General features: G+C 46.2%; 1 long non-coding RNA gene across 1 annotated transcript; it reads left to right on the forward strand.

The window, feature by feature from the left end:
- Window positions 1–4,846: 4,846 nt before the first annotated feature.
- LOC144740053 (uncharacterized) lies at window positions 4,847–5,849 on the forward strand. Its single transcript, XR_013589557.1, has 2 exons — window positions 4,847–5,022; window positions 5,215–5,849. It is a non-coding gene; the product is annotated as an uncharacterized LOC144740053 (long non-coding RNA).
- The last annotated feature ends 6,910 nt before the right edge of the window (window positions 5,850–12,759 follow it).

A 12,759-nucleotide genomic window follows, 5' to 3' on the forward strand; every position in this document is an offset into this window, starting at 1 on the left:
AACAGTTGGCCCTGTTCAGCTCCATCCACCACATGAACCACAAATTTTTCTTTAATCTAGTTTAGAGGCTATCTGCAGTTGTTATAGGTTGTTACCAATACCATAGGTTATCGGTTTCTGGTTAAAATCAGCTAGACCGTAAAATGAAAATTACAAGAGGCCCTCGACTTACGAACACCCGACGTATGAGCACCCGCCTTAGGAACACCTGCACTTAAGACTCGGCCTAAAATGAGTACCAATAAACATCGCCATTTGGGAGACAAAGGCGGTCCGCCGTGGTGCTGGCCTCCCATCCTCTTTGTGTGCCGTGTCGGCCTTCATAGTTGCTCGCTAACTGCACTCACCCCGACAGTCTATCAAGGCTACATAGGGGATCTTTGTCTTTCTCTTTGTATGTCTTTAGAACAAATTCCCTTCGTAAATCGAGGACTGTCCAAATCCTCGCCGAAGTTTCGCGGGTTCCTGCTGATATTGATAGCAATACCGCAATTACATGTAACACGCCCGTACTGGACATCTGTAAAGAAGAGCTTCATAGCTCATCGGATCCCTCCAGCCTAAATAAAGATTCCGATTCTGATGTTAGGGAATGTATAGTAATAGTGCAATTACAATTAGATTTAAAGCTTTCCTGTCTGCAGAGATTCATATTATTGGCTCTTTCGGTAAAGGCACGTAGAAGGGAAATAATAAAAATAAAACAATAACATTCTCCCGACGTTTCGATTGCAACACAAGCAATCATCGTCAGGTGTGAAAACCTTTGAAAAAGTGGCGTTTTTTTCTTAACGTCAGCACCACGGACAGCAACTAGCGGTCGTTCAGACGGACGAGTCCATCTATGCTCGGAACGGAGGAGGGGGGAGAGAAGGAGAATGGAATGCGGTCTGAAAGTCACCGTAAGCGTGAACACAATCAATTAAGACCCGAAATGCTTTATCACACCCAATGATTGCTAAGCCAGAAGAGATTCGTTCATGAGGCTATCCACATATACAAACACAAAGACAATTTCAACCGAGAAGATGGATTCTGACTTAGCAAGCATTGGAAGGATGTGCTAAACCATTTCGGGTCTTAATTGATTGTGTTCACGCTTACGGTGACTTTCAGACCACGTTCAATTTTCTTCACCCCCCCCTCCTCTTTTCCGAACAGAGATGGACTCGTCCATCTGACCAACTGCCAAATCGCTGTCCTGGGTTGCTAAAGTTAAGAAAAAACGCCACTTTTTTCAAATGTTCTTGCTGTGGATTTCACACCTGATGATGATTGCTTGTGTTGCAGTCGAAACGTCGTGAGAATTTTGTTGTTTAATATTTTTATTATTTCCCTTCTACGTGTCTTTACCGAAAGAACCAAGAATATAACACAAACAAGTGTTGTTGTCATGTAACAACAACACAAACACGTGTTGTTGTTGTCATGTAACAACAACACAAACACGCTGTTGGGGACGCTTGGTGCATCGCCCGTTGGAGAGCCCCGCCCCGCACGCCCCCGCATCCCCCGCAAGCCCCTCCCCCTCACAACCCTCCCCCCAATCCCACGCGCCCCTCCCCCCCACAGACACAGGCCCCGCCCACCGTCGCGTGACGTCACGCCCAACTGCCGCCCGTTCTGCGACATTGCAGTGGAGGCTCCCGCTCCAGTCGGTTCACTCCGAGACTCACGACGCCGAGACTCGCCTCTCTGGGGGAGCCTCTCACTCGCCTCGCTCTCCCAGCTTCACTGAAGACCCTTCTCGCCGACTTGCTGCCGCATGTAACTTGGACTCGAGTCAGACTCGAGTCATGAATTTGATGACTTCAGACTCGACTCGACAAAATGTACAAAGACTTGCAACTCGACTTGGACTTTAACATCAATGACTCGTGACTTCACTTGGACTTGCGCCTTTTGACTCGAGAAGACTTGCTACTTCCCATGAAAACTGGGGGAAAAAATGTTCACACGGCCGCGCCGCTCTCAGTTTATCTGCATCTGTGAAAAAAATGTGCACCACCTGTATGCATGCAGAGAGCACGCGCGCTGCCTGCACGACATCCAATCACTGTAGTCCCACGTTGTTTTGATTGGACAGCATCTAAGCAGGCACATTGCAAGACAACCAATGAATTGCAACAAGCAACAACGCGCCAGTTGGCAAAATGATACCGAAGATAGTTTCGTTTGGCTATAAAAATTACGATGTAGTCGACAAAAAACGAGTTGCAATTTGCAAAACATGCGGGTCGAAGATTACAGACGGTGCTGCCACAACGTCTAACTTTGTTCGACACCTGAAGTTGCACAAAGAAAGGTAAGTTTTGAACGAATGCTAAGCACCTTATCGGATGTACCGTAACTTACTAGCTGCTGCATATTTACTGTATCAACGAGACAGTAAACGCATGTCTCCCTTGCTGGTTAATGCTTACAAAAATAGGGATTTTTGAACCCCGATTATATGAGGTACATGAGTGTAGCACACTCAGATGGAAAACCTCTTCAACATGATGTCAACGTCCGTTTTAAAGTATCATTTCTACCTTGCTGCTAGACGGATAAACACAAATGTATATCTCAGTCTCTCCAACACACATGAGACAAAAACAGGCCTTCCAGTTTTACTCTTTCAATCGTTCAGTTTCAGAGTGGCTGGTGTGCTGCCTCATTGAGGTCGTTTATGTAATTTTGGTTAATCACAACTAAGCTGAACTGTCGCTGAAGACATAAACTATCACAATTAAACAATGAATGAGGCAGCAGTAGACCTGCAATTGCTGTGTGATGCAGCAAGGCACCATGGAATCTGGTGTGCAGGAGAGAGTGAACTATAAAGCAGGGGTTCCCAAACTTTACCATGACAAGGCCCCCCATATACCAGTAGATTCCAGCCAAGGCCCCCCTGACATGGGCCGTGCCACACTCTTTTTTCTGTGCACCTCCTTTCACAACTCGATGGAGTTGGTGCATCCCTAAACCCATCCAAGTACAACAGGAAACATAGTAAGACATATACACTGTAAAGAGGAAAATGATGACACAGTCACAGAAGATCCACCATTAGCCTTCCATTTTCATATCATGCCCAAACAGCAGGCAGCGCATGGACATAGCGTGCTACCGTAGTCTAGGTCTGTGAGGCAGCGCACCACTGGGATATATACAGTATATAATAAAATAATAACGATTATAGTAGTAATGTTCAGAGATGCAATAGATTATTATAGTGCAGTTCTTAACTAATGGGAATATTGTTTAGCTTATTTTTAGTTTAATTTGGTTTATTTTACTTATTTAATTTATTCAATTATTTTGTTTTGCTATACTTTTCATGCCAACTTGCCATGGCCCCCCTAGCACCCCCTCGCGGCACCCAGGGGTCCCCGTCCCCACTTTGAAAACCACTGCTATAAAGCATATGACTTCAGTTTCTTGAGGGAAAGGGCTTTCTTATGACTTTTGAAGCAGTGAAAATATTCTTAATATTGCATACACTGAAACTGAAATGTATTATCGTATACCGTAGTGTACAATAGACAATGAATATTAACACAACAACATTGATATGAGTAAAGAGTAGTTTCAAATACAACATGTGTGGCTATAAGGGATTTTCTGACATCTGTTTCATATTCTTTTCTGTTACAGGTATGAAGAATACCAGATGAACAAAAGCATCGTAGATGAACCACAACAGCCTTCAATCTCACAATTCCTGGACACTCGTGTAGGGCGTTACAGCATGAGCCACCCACAGCAGAAGGCCATCTCCAATGCGATACTGTATGACTTGATTATTGATTGCAATTTTCCTCTATCTATTGTGGAAAATAAGAGCTTTCGTCACTTTCTGGCTGTGCTGGACAGCAAGTATACCCCAGTCTGTCGCCGAACGCTGACCACAAAAACAGAGAGCCTTGCTGAGGAGAGACGTTCAAAGTTAAAAACTCAATTGAGCAACACTGACCATGTTTCAGTCACTGTGGACATTTGGTCTGATCGAAAGATGAGGGGATTCCTTGGTGTCACTGTGCACTGGATGGAGAGAGATGCAGAGAGGGTACAACTAAAGACAAATCTCTTGGCCTGCAACCGCTTCAAAGGCTCTCACACAGCGGAGCGCATCTGTGACCAATTTGAGGCAATATGTGATGAATACAACATCAAAGCTAAATTGGACTATATCATTAGTGACAATGCTGCTAACATGCGCAAGGCATTTACGGTCTGCTTCCCCAGCGAACAGGAGGAAGATGATGATGCTGGAGATAATCTTGATGATCCTGAGCTATGGCATGACTTAACCCTAGAAGACCAGCAAACCGTCGATGCTGCTATGGCAAAGAAACAGCGCCTGCAGTGTTTTGCACACACATTGCAGCTGGTGGTGGGAGACGGTTTGAAAGAAACAAAAGCGGCATGTCCTTCTCTCTCCAAGTTATCAAAACTTAGCTCCCTGCTCCACACAAGCGTTTAAAGACATATTCGATGGTGAATTTGGGGAGCACAGAGGCATCCCTGTTGCAGTGAGCACGAGGTGGAATTCTACACTGCGGCAGGGGAAAGCAGTCCTTCATTGTGATCAGCAAAAGCTCTGCGCAGTTCTTGAGAAGGCCGGGCATAAAGAACTGTCATTCACACTACGAGAGTGGAATCTGCTGAAGGAGTTGGTGGACATCTTGAAACCGTTCGGAGAAGCAACTGATTTGACACAGGGGGAGAAAGTCATTACAATCAGTGCAGTTGTTCCATCCGTCTTGTCCCTCAATCACCATCTTGAGAAGCTGAAGCCTCAAGTTCGTTTCCTGAGCGGCCTGGTCAGAGGTCTGCAAGCATCCTTGGAAAAAATATTTCTTGGGATCTTCATTAATGTGAAAATGGCCCAGTCTCAAGAAGGGATCACTGCCCCCTTTTCAGACACAGTCTACCTGAAAGCAGCTGCCTTGGATCCAGCCTTTTGTCTGCTGTGGATTGAGCCCCATGTGCTGGTCAACCGTGACATCAAGGCAGAGGTGGCACAACGAGTTAAAGGTAAATCTTATTGACTTGCAATACAACTTAAATGCAACGTAAAATAATTTGATCTTAATCTGATCTAGGATCTAATGTGATATTAATCTGACTTTAACAATAATAACAATTTTCAGTCTTGCACAGTATCATCAACATCAGTAATGGTAATAAGAGCTCTTTTGTTTCTGCTGTTGTGACACGTTTTTTTAGAATTGATCCTGAAAGATGCTGCAGAGACGGAGCAACCTGTGCCTGTGCCGGTGCCTGCTGAAGAAGAACTAGAGGACATGGAAGGAGAAGGGCTGTTTGCTGCATACCATAAGAGGCAGAAAAGGGATGTTGGGACCCCACCAGCAGTACAGCTAAGTCACTACATTGACATGGCAGAAGGACAGAATGCCCTTTTGTTCTGGGCACTGAACAGTAAGACTCTTCCTTCACTCTTTCAAGTAGCCATCCGAGTCTTGGCAGTGCCTGCTTCTAGTGCTCCAGTGGAGCGAGTTTTCAGCCATGGTGGCATCATTCTGCGTCCCCATCGTGCACAAATGACTGACAGACTTTTGGCCAATTTGATCTTTTGCAAATGCAATGCAGTGTAGGGGCCTCCCTCCACCTGTCCACAGCACGCATGCGCACACACACTCACTCTCTGCTCATCACCTGTCCACACAGCTCTCTCTCATACACACCAGTCTCTATGGAGGCATTCCAATTATATTATCAGGTTGGTCCAGTTTTTCAGAAGTGATAATTTTGAGGAGTGAGGATTTTATTGATGACATGTTTAAAAAAGTTTAGGCTAAAAGAACCCATGTCTATTTGAAAGTTAAACTGTTTTGCAATATGAGGTCAATGCAATACAGGACTGAAGCTGCTGTGCATTGTTCTAGTGCAATATGCTGTTGAAATAAGATCATTTTTTGTGAAAATTAAATTTTCTGTTTTTTACTGTGTTTGATTAATGATAATTGGTTCTTTACCCTTCTATCTGGCAACAAAACTGACACCTTTTTACAAGGAGTCATGTTTGCATAGACCGCAATACCTGCAGTCATAATACAAACAAAAGAACATAACTCTGATAATGTGCACTGTCCTTAAAGTTGATTGATCCACACCCGAGACAGCTTTCCTTAGAGCCTAGTCTCATATGGGTTGGACCAGATGACGCCAAAAGGCGCACAACTCAAAGACAATGCACCATCAGAGTATAAATGCACCATCATACTCTGATGGTGCATTGTCTTTGAGTTGTGCGCCTTTTGGCGTCATCTGGTCCAACCCATATGAGACTAGGCTCTAAGGAAAGCTGTCTCGGGTGTGGATCAATCAACTTTAAGGACAGTGCACATTATCAGAGTTATGTTCTTTTGTTTGTATTATGACTGCAGGTATTGCGGTCTATGCAAACATGACTCCTTGTAAAAAGGTGTCAGTTTTGTTGCCAGATAGAAGGGTAAAGAACCAATTATCATATTTTTACTGGCAAATGAGGTTCCCATAGTGTAGATGCTTGCCCCGAGCTCTCATACTCTGATGGTGCATTGTCTTTGAGTTGTGCGCCTTTTGGCGTCATCTGGTCCAACCCATATGAGACTAGGCTCTAAGGAAAGCTGTCTCGGGTGTGGATCAATCAACTTTAAGGACAGTGCACATTATCAGAGTTATGTTCTTTTGTTTGTATTATGACTGCAGGTATTGCGGTCTATGCAAACATGACTCCTTGTAAAAAGGTGTCAGTTTTGTTGCCAGATAGAAGGGTAAAGAACCAATTATCATATTTTTACTGGCAAATGAGGTTCCCATAGTGTTTGATTAATGTCATTGTATAAAAAGAGGTTTAAATAAATACAAATCTTACAGACATACATGATTTGTATAAATTTTATTTCTGTGGTAAGAGGACTTGAAATGACTCGAAACTAAAATGGTAGGACTTTGGACTCGACTTGAGACTTGCAGGCTTTGACTTCTGACTCGACTTGGGACTTGCCTCATCTTTGACTCGACTTGACTCGGGACTCGAGAGCAAAGACTTGAGACTTACTTGTGACTTGCATAACAATGACTTTGTCCCACCTCTGGCAGACGGTCAAAGGATGAGAACATCTCCGAGGTGAGTGTGAGACGGCACTGGGGAGAGAGACACAGACGGCTGTGACACGTGTGCAGCGGGCGAGGGAGACGACGGCCCTGGACACGGCACACGCCGCCTGTGTTGTGGCCGAGGCCTTCGTCAGATCGCTCGTTGCTTTCAGAGGGACAAACATTGATACAGACCGTGAGGGAGACACGTGGACACAACGGAGACACAGGAGGCAGACACAAGTTGCTTTTCTCTTGGGAGCGAACACTCCGCACCAACACACGGACACAGGCAAAGCGTTCCAGTCCTCCAATCCCTCCTTCACACGCAACTCTCTCTCATCCTCCTCATGCACTGCTCTCTCCTCCTCATCAGCTGCTCTCTCTCATCCACTCCTCCTGCCGACATCCCCTCTTATCCCGACGGACCCTCTACCATTTGTGGCCATCTGGCTTCTGAAAAACAGCTAATAGCTCTGTGGGCTTTACCTGGTAGGATGAACCTAGTTGAGTTTCATTTGTATATATTTTTGAAGTGATTTGCTTACTTTTTGAGCAACCCCCAACTAGACATCTGTGAATAGGGGCCGTCCATAAATGACGTCACGCGATTTTGGCCGATTTTTGCCCCCCCCCCCCTCGTCACACAGCGTCACAAAAAGTCAGACCCCCCTCAAATATGACGTCACAAGGCTCTGCCCCCCCCAAACCATATTTACATTTTGAAACTAAAACATGCTTCAAATCACTTTAAACTATTGTCATTGTAGTGCGTATTTAATGTGGCGCTGCACTCTGATGTTGTAATTGTAGGAGAAAACACGTATTAAAAAGGAGGCGTTAGAAAGCTGAAATTTAGCGTAAAATTCACTTGAAAATATTTAACGTCTAAATAAAACTGCAGATGTTCAGCATATTGTATTGAAATTCTCTTATACTGTAATTACCTGAATTTTTTTATAATTATTACTAGAAAAAAATACTTGAAACTTTGTAGTAAAACGAAGCAAAATGGAGAGTACAATTATAACAATCACATATTCATTCCACAGAATGAAAAGCCCTGGTAGAATCATTGGAATCAAAATGTTTAATAACAATCATACATTTAGTTTTTTACAAAATGTATGTTTATCCATTCTCCCATGGAGAAGCAAAATGCTCCATGGTGGAATAAATTAAAAGGTGACCTTAATAAATATAAATAATCGATAGTTAATAATGAAAATGTATCAAAATTAGTTTCGTTATAACAATTATATTTAATTAAGTTTATTTAAAGTTGCGCATTTTGATGTGACGTCACATCTCAAACCCCCTCCCCCCTCGTCACACATCGTCACAAATGTATGACTCCCCTCCCTCCCCATAGGTGTGAGACGTCATTTATGGACGGCCCCAAAATAGCTTCATAGTTCATCGGATTCCTCCAATATAAATAAAGATTCTGATTTCATTTGACTTGAGTGTGAATGCAAAGTGACAGAAGCCCGTGACTGTTGGCGCGTCGGCTGTGAGCATCTGTGACCCCAAATTACGCTCCGTCTGCCTTTGCAGAAAAGTGGTCATTGACCACATTCCGACCGCGACGCGTTACAACCAGTCGCCCGACGACGACCTGCCGGAGAAGGAGGAGAGCAGCCTGTTCTGCTGGGGCGTTTTTTGTGGGAAGGGGTCACGTCGGTCGGCGGCGGACAAAGCCCTCCTCAAGGCGCAGAGAAAGCTCGCCAAGACCCAGATGAGGGCGCGCCAGGTCCTGGAGGAGCTGTGGCGGGACGCCGCCGCGGTCGATGCCGCCAAGGAGCGGAAGGAGGAGGAGGAGAAGGAGAGCGTGGAAGAAGGAGATGTCCAGAAGGCGCTCGGCAGATGGAGGCGCACGATGGACTTGTCTGGCAAGGGTAGGAGACCAGGTGAGGGGATTGAGCTCGGCTCGCGGTGAGAGACTCGCCCAGTCTAAGGTGTTGCTAAACACGTGATGTTGATTCTAAATGTGGAGGGAAAAACCGGAGGACCGTGAGAAAAATATACGTGACCACAGGGAGAGAGACATGCAAATTCCTAATATACAACAGGCGTCAGGGTCGGGATAGAACTCATCACCACCTGTATACCAGGTGAGATAGTTAACATCTCGGTTCCGTGGCACCCTTAAAGGTAAGAGGTGTTGATGCAGTGCCTTTAATGCGGACAGAGGCTCTCGTCCAAACGGTTTTGACAGTCGTTCTGCGATGCCACCTTCTCGGGCGCTGCGAGTGCGCGTGAGTCACGAGGGGGGGGGGGTCCTTCTGTCGCAGGAACAACCGTCCGGCGAGGGATTGACCGGGATGCGCTGATCGAGCTCGTGGATGAGGCGATGAGCTTCCTCCCCGTTTACACTGCGGATGCGCTGCTCCTCGAGGGAAGCAGCAACAGTGTGCACACGAGCCACGCCAGCATCAGCATCGGCATGTACGTCGGCTGTGGAAGCAGCTTCTACAAAAGCAACAGCAGCAGCGGCAGCAGCAATGGCGCCAGCAGCGGGGGCAGCAGTGGCTACCTGCCACAGTCTGAGTCCGAGATGTTAACAGACTCTACGCCCATCGATACGGATGATGATGGCCTCCTCAAGGACGCCCCTTGTGCCCCTCCACCTCTCGAAATGGTGAATATAACTCTCTGTATCTCGCCAATTACACATATGCATGTTTATGTTTTTTTATTTCAAGGCCACAGTATCGTTGATGAGTGTGAGTTAATGTTTCTTCTCGAGAAGCAAAGTATCACCGGGACGTCGTGAAGAATGGCACTTGGGCAAGTGGCCTGTGTCCATATGTTCACCGCGTGCTGATTTCCTATTCTCCCTACTGCAGGAACTCGTGAACCCGGACACCACGGTTGTGGATGCAAGTGGTATACTGTACCTTGACCGGGGCACTTCCAGCAAGCCACGGCTAGCTGATTGGATGTTTGGCCATGAATCGGTAGGGAGTTACTTGCATATGCAAACACATACAGAACTGTAAAAAAGACAAAGATCCCCTACAGAGCCTAAAAGACTTTTGGAGCAAGTGCTGTTAGCAAGCATCTATGAAGGTCGTCATTGTGGCACACAAGGGGGTAGGTAGCCAACACTACGCCCGGCCGCCTTTGTCTTCCCAATGACAATGTTGACACACTTCACAAAGTACTCATTTGAGGCTCAGTCGACTTCGGGAAGCCCCAGGACCCATTCAGATAATCGTCACTGGTATTGTCCATAAGCGGCCATAGAAGTCGGGCCACCGGGTTAGTAGAGCAGCGCGCTATCCACTACACTACTGCTCCGCACGTACATACACACACGTACAAGTACCAACATATGCGTACACACATGCAATGATAGCCATGTTAAGGTGTTCGCTGTGAAGCCCAGAGCATGGGTTTCGGATGTGCGAGCGAATCGCTCGTTTGCCTCGGGCGTTCTCGACGAGCTAATGTCCATGGCGGTCTCCTTCACAGGTCTCCCAGCCCCGGGAGGGAGATGCTTCCCCATTGTATGAAAACCAACAGCCACCGGGGTTCGTGCAGCAGAAGGACGGCCACAGGTGAGACGCACGCGCGCATACACACAAACGAACGCACGGTCACGAGAGCATCGCCGTTCACACCCGGCGCCACATCCCGTCCAGGCACGGACACGGGACCTCTTTCGGCCTCACCCCCGCGCCGTACCCCTCCTGCTGCGCTGACTCAGCTTGCGTGTGCCAGGTGGGAAAGATGGGAGGGGGGGGCACCAACGGACTGTGCGGCTTGACGCTCGTTTTCTTCCGCAGATTTATCAACGTTGCGCCTTGCGCCAGCCAACTGTGGTAAGCAGGCACGAGCGTCCGCCCCACCCCGACCCCGCCGCCTGCGAGATGGGAGATTGAGTGTGCTGCTGGTTCGGCACCTCCGGTGAACACGGTTCTTCCGCTGGGAAACTCTGGGAGATCGCTCCTCATGCGTATTCTGCCACTGCTGACAGTTGTATTTGGGAGTATTTGATATTGATTTGGTGTTCTTTTGGTCGTGCTGATCATTCGTCATATCTGCCCAATATAGCATTTGGCACAAGTGAAATTAATCCGTTGCACACCTTCTGTTGAATGCTTCCTTAATAAATCTTCAGTACTAGATATTAATTTATGTATGTTTTGTACCATGCCAAATCTGACTCGGATGTTTTGTTTTTCCAAAAATATCACTAGTTTATCAATTACTCCCACAATGTACGTATTTTGAATAGTTTTAATTAATAACACGAGTTGAAACGGACGAAGTAATTCAAACTACTAAAATATCGAACAACAACTAGCCAGATTTTTGGAAAAACAAAACATCCGAATCAGAGTTGGTACAGTACAAAAAATACAAAATCTAATATCTCGTACTAAAGATGTATTACCGAATCTTGATTTGAAGCTTTCGGGACTGCAGGAATCCATATACTCTTTGGTTCTTTCGGTAAAGTCACGTAGTTAGAAATAAAATTAAACAAATCACGAAGTTTCGGGCGCAACACAAGTGTCCATCATCAGGTGGGACAACCACAGCAAGAAAACATTTGCTGAAGTGGGCGAGAGAGCTGCCGTGCCAAGAGGTTATATAGGTAAGAAAAGGGGGAGCAGCAAAGGGGGAGAGAGAGAGGGGGGGGGGGGGTATGGGGTATGGGGGGGGCCTGCGTGAGCGTTCGGGGGGAGAGAGGACATGAGGTGGGGGGGGGAAGTGGGCGGGGCTGGAAGTGGAAAGCTGGGGATGCGGGTAGAAATTAACTCGGAAAATAGGCTAGTACCCGGCAGATATGATGAAACCATAAACAGTTAAGGTTTTACCTGGTTAATAACATCCTTCCAATGAGTGCTCCATTTGTATCCATCTTCTCGGTTGAAGTTATGTTTATATATCTGCCTTGTGTTCGCGAACACAGTCCGAGACATGTCGTTTCGTTTCCCCAATGTAATTGCTACCACAGGTACAACTCGATTTGTAAACCCCAGGATATTGCATGTCAGGAATGACATCCTTCACAGATGGGATTAGATCACTGATTTTGTCTACTGTATTGAATCGGACCTGGATCTTGTGTTTGTTTAATATTTTGGAAATCTGTTTGGTAACACCTGCTATGTATGGTAACGTGATGGTTTTGATCGGCTTCTCAGGGGGTTGTTTCTCCATGGTTGGAGAAACAGCTTCGCGAATAATGCGGTCTCATTAATCTTGAGGGCTGGTGTACGTGTTCCAGTTCACTGGTGTTGTATACTAAACCCTTCTTCCAAACTTGATATTTTTATATATTATCTTTTTACTTGATATATAATGAATGAAAACACCCCAAAGCGCAGCAAACTGCAAAACACCAGGTGTTGTTAAGTGATGAACTGGAGGAGGGCTGGGATGACAGAATTTGCAACCTTGCCTCAAGGAAAGATAAATCCAGGGTGAGTGGTCAAACGAAGTGGGTCAGCTCAAGGTTGTGTACACAGGGGAGGGAGCTGATTAACAACCCTGCACGGCTGAACGTGAGGGGGCCTTTGACCTGAAATTAAGAATAACACTCCCAGAGCAGAAGGTTGGATGGCCACAGTGAGACGAATAAGAGCGTTGTATATCTCAAGGATGCAGACTCAGCTGAATAACAAGGCTGCGGGGGTCACCAGAAGTTCGCGTTCG

This window comes from Lampetra planeri, unplaced genomic scaffold, assembly GCF_965212315.1.
Source record: "Lampetra planeri unplaced genomic scaffold, kcLamPlan1.2.h2 scaffold_187, whole genome shotgun sequence".
NCBI classification, from domain to species: Eukaryota; Metazoa; Chordata; class Hyperoartia; order Petromyzontiformes; family Petromyzontidae; genus Lampetra; species Lampetra planeri.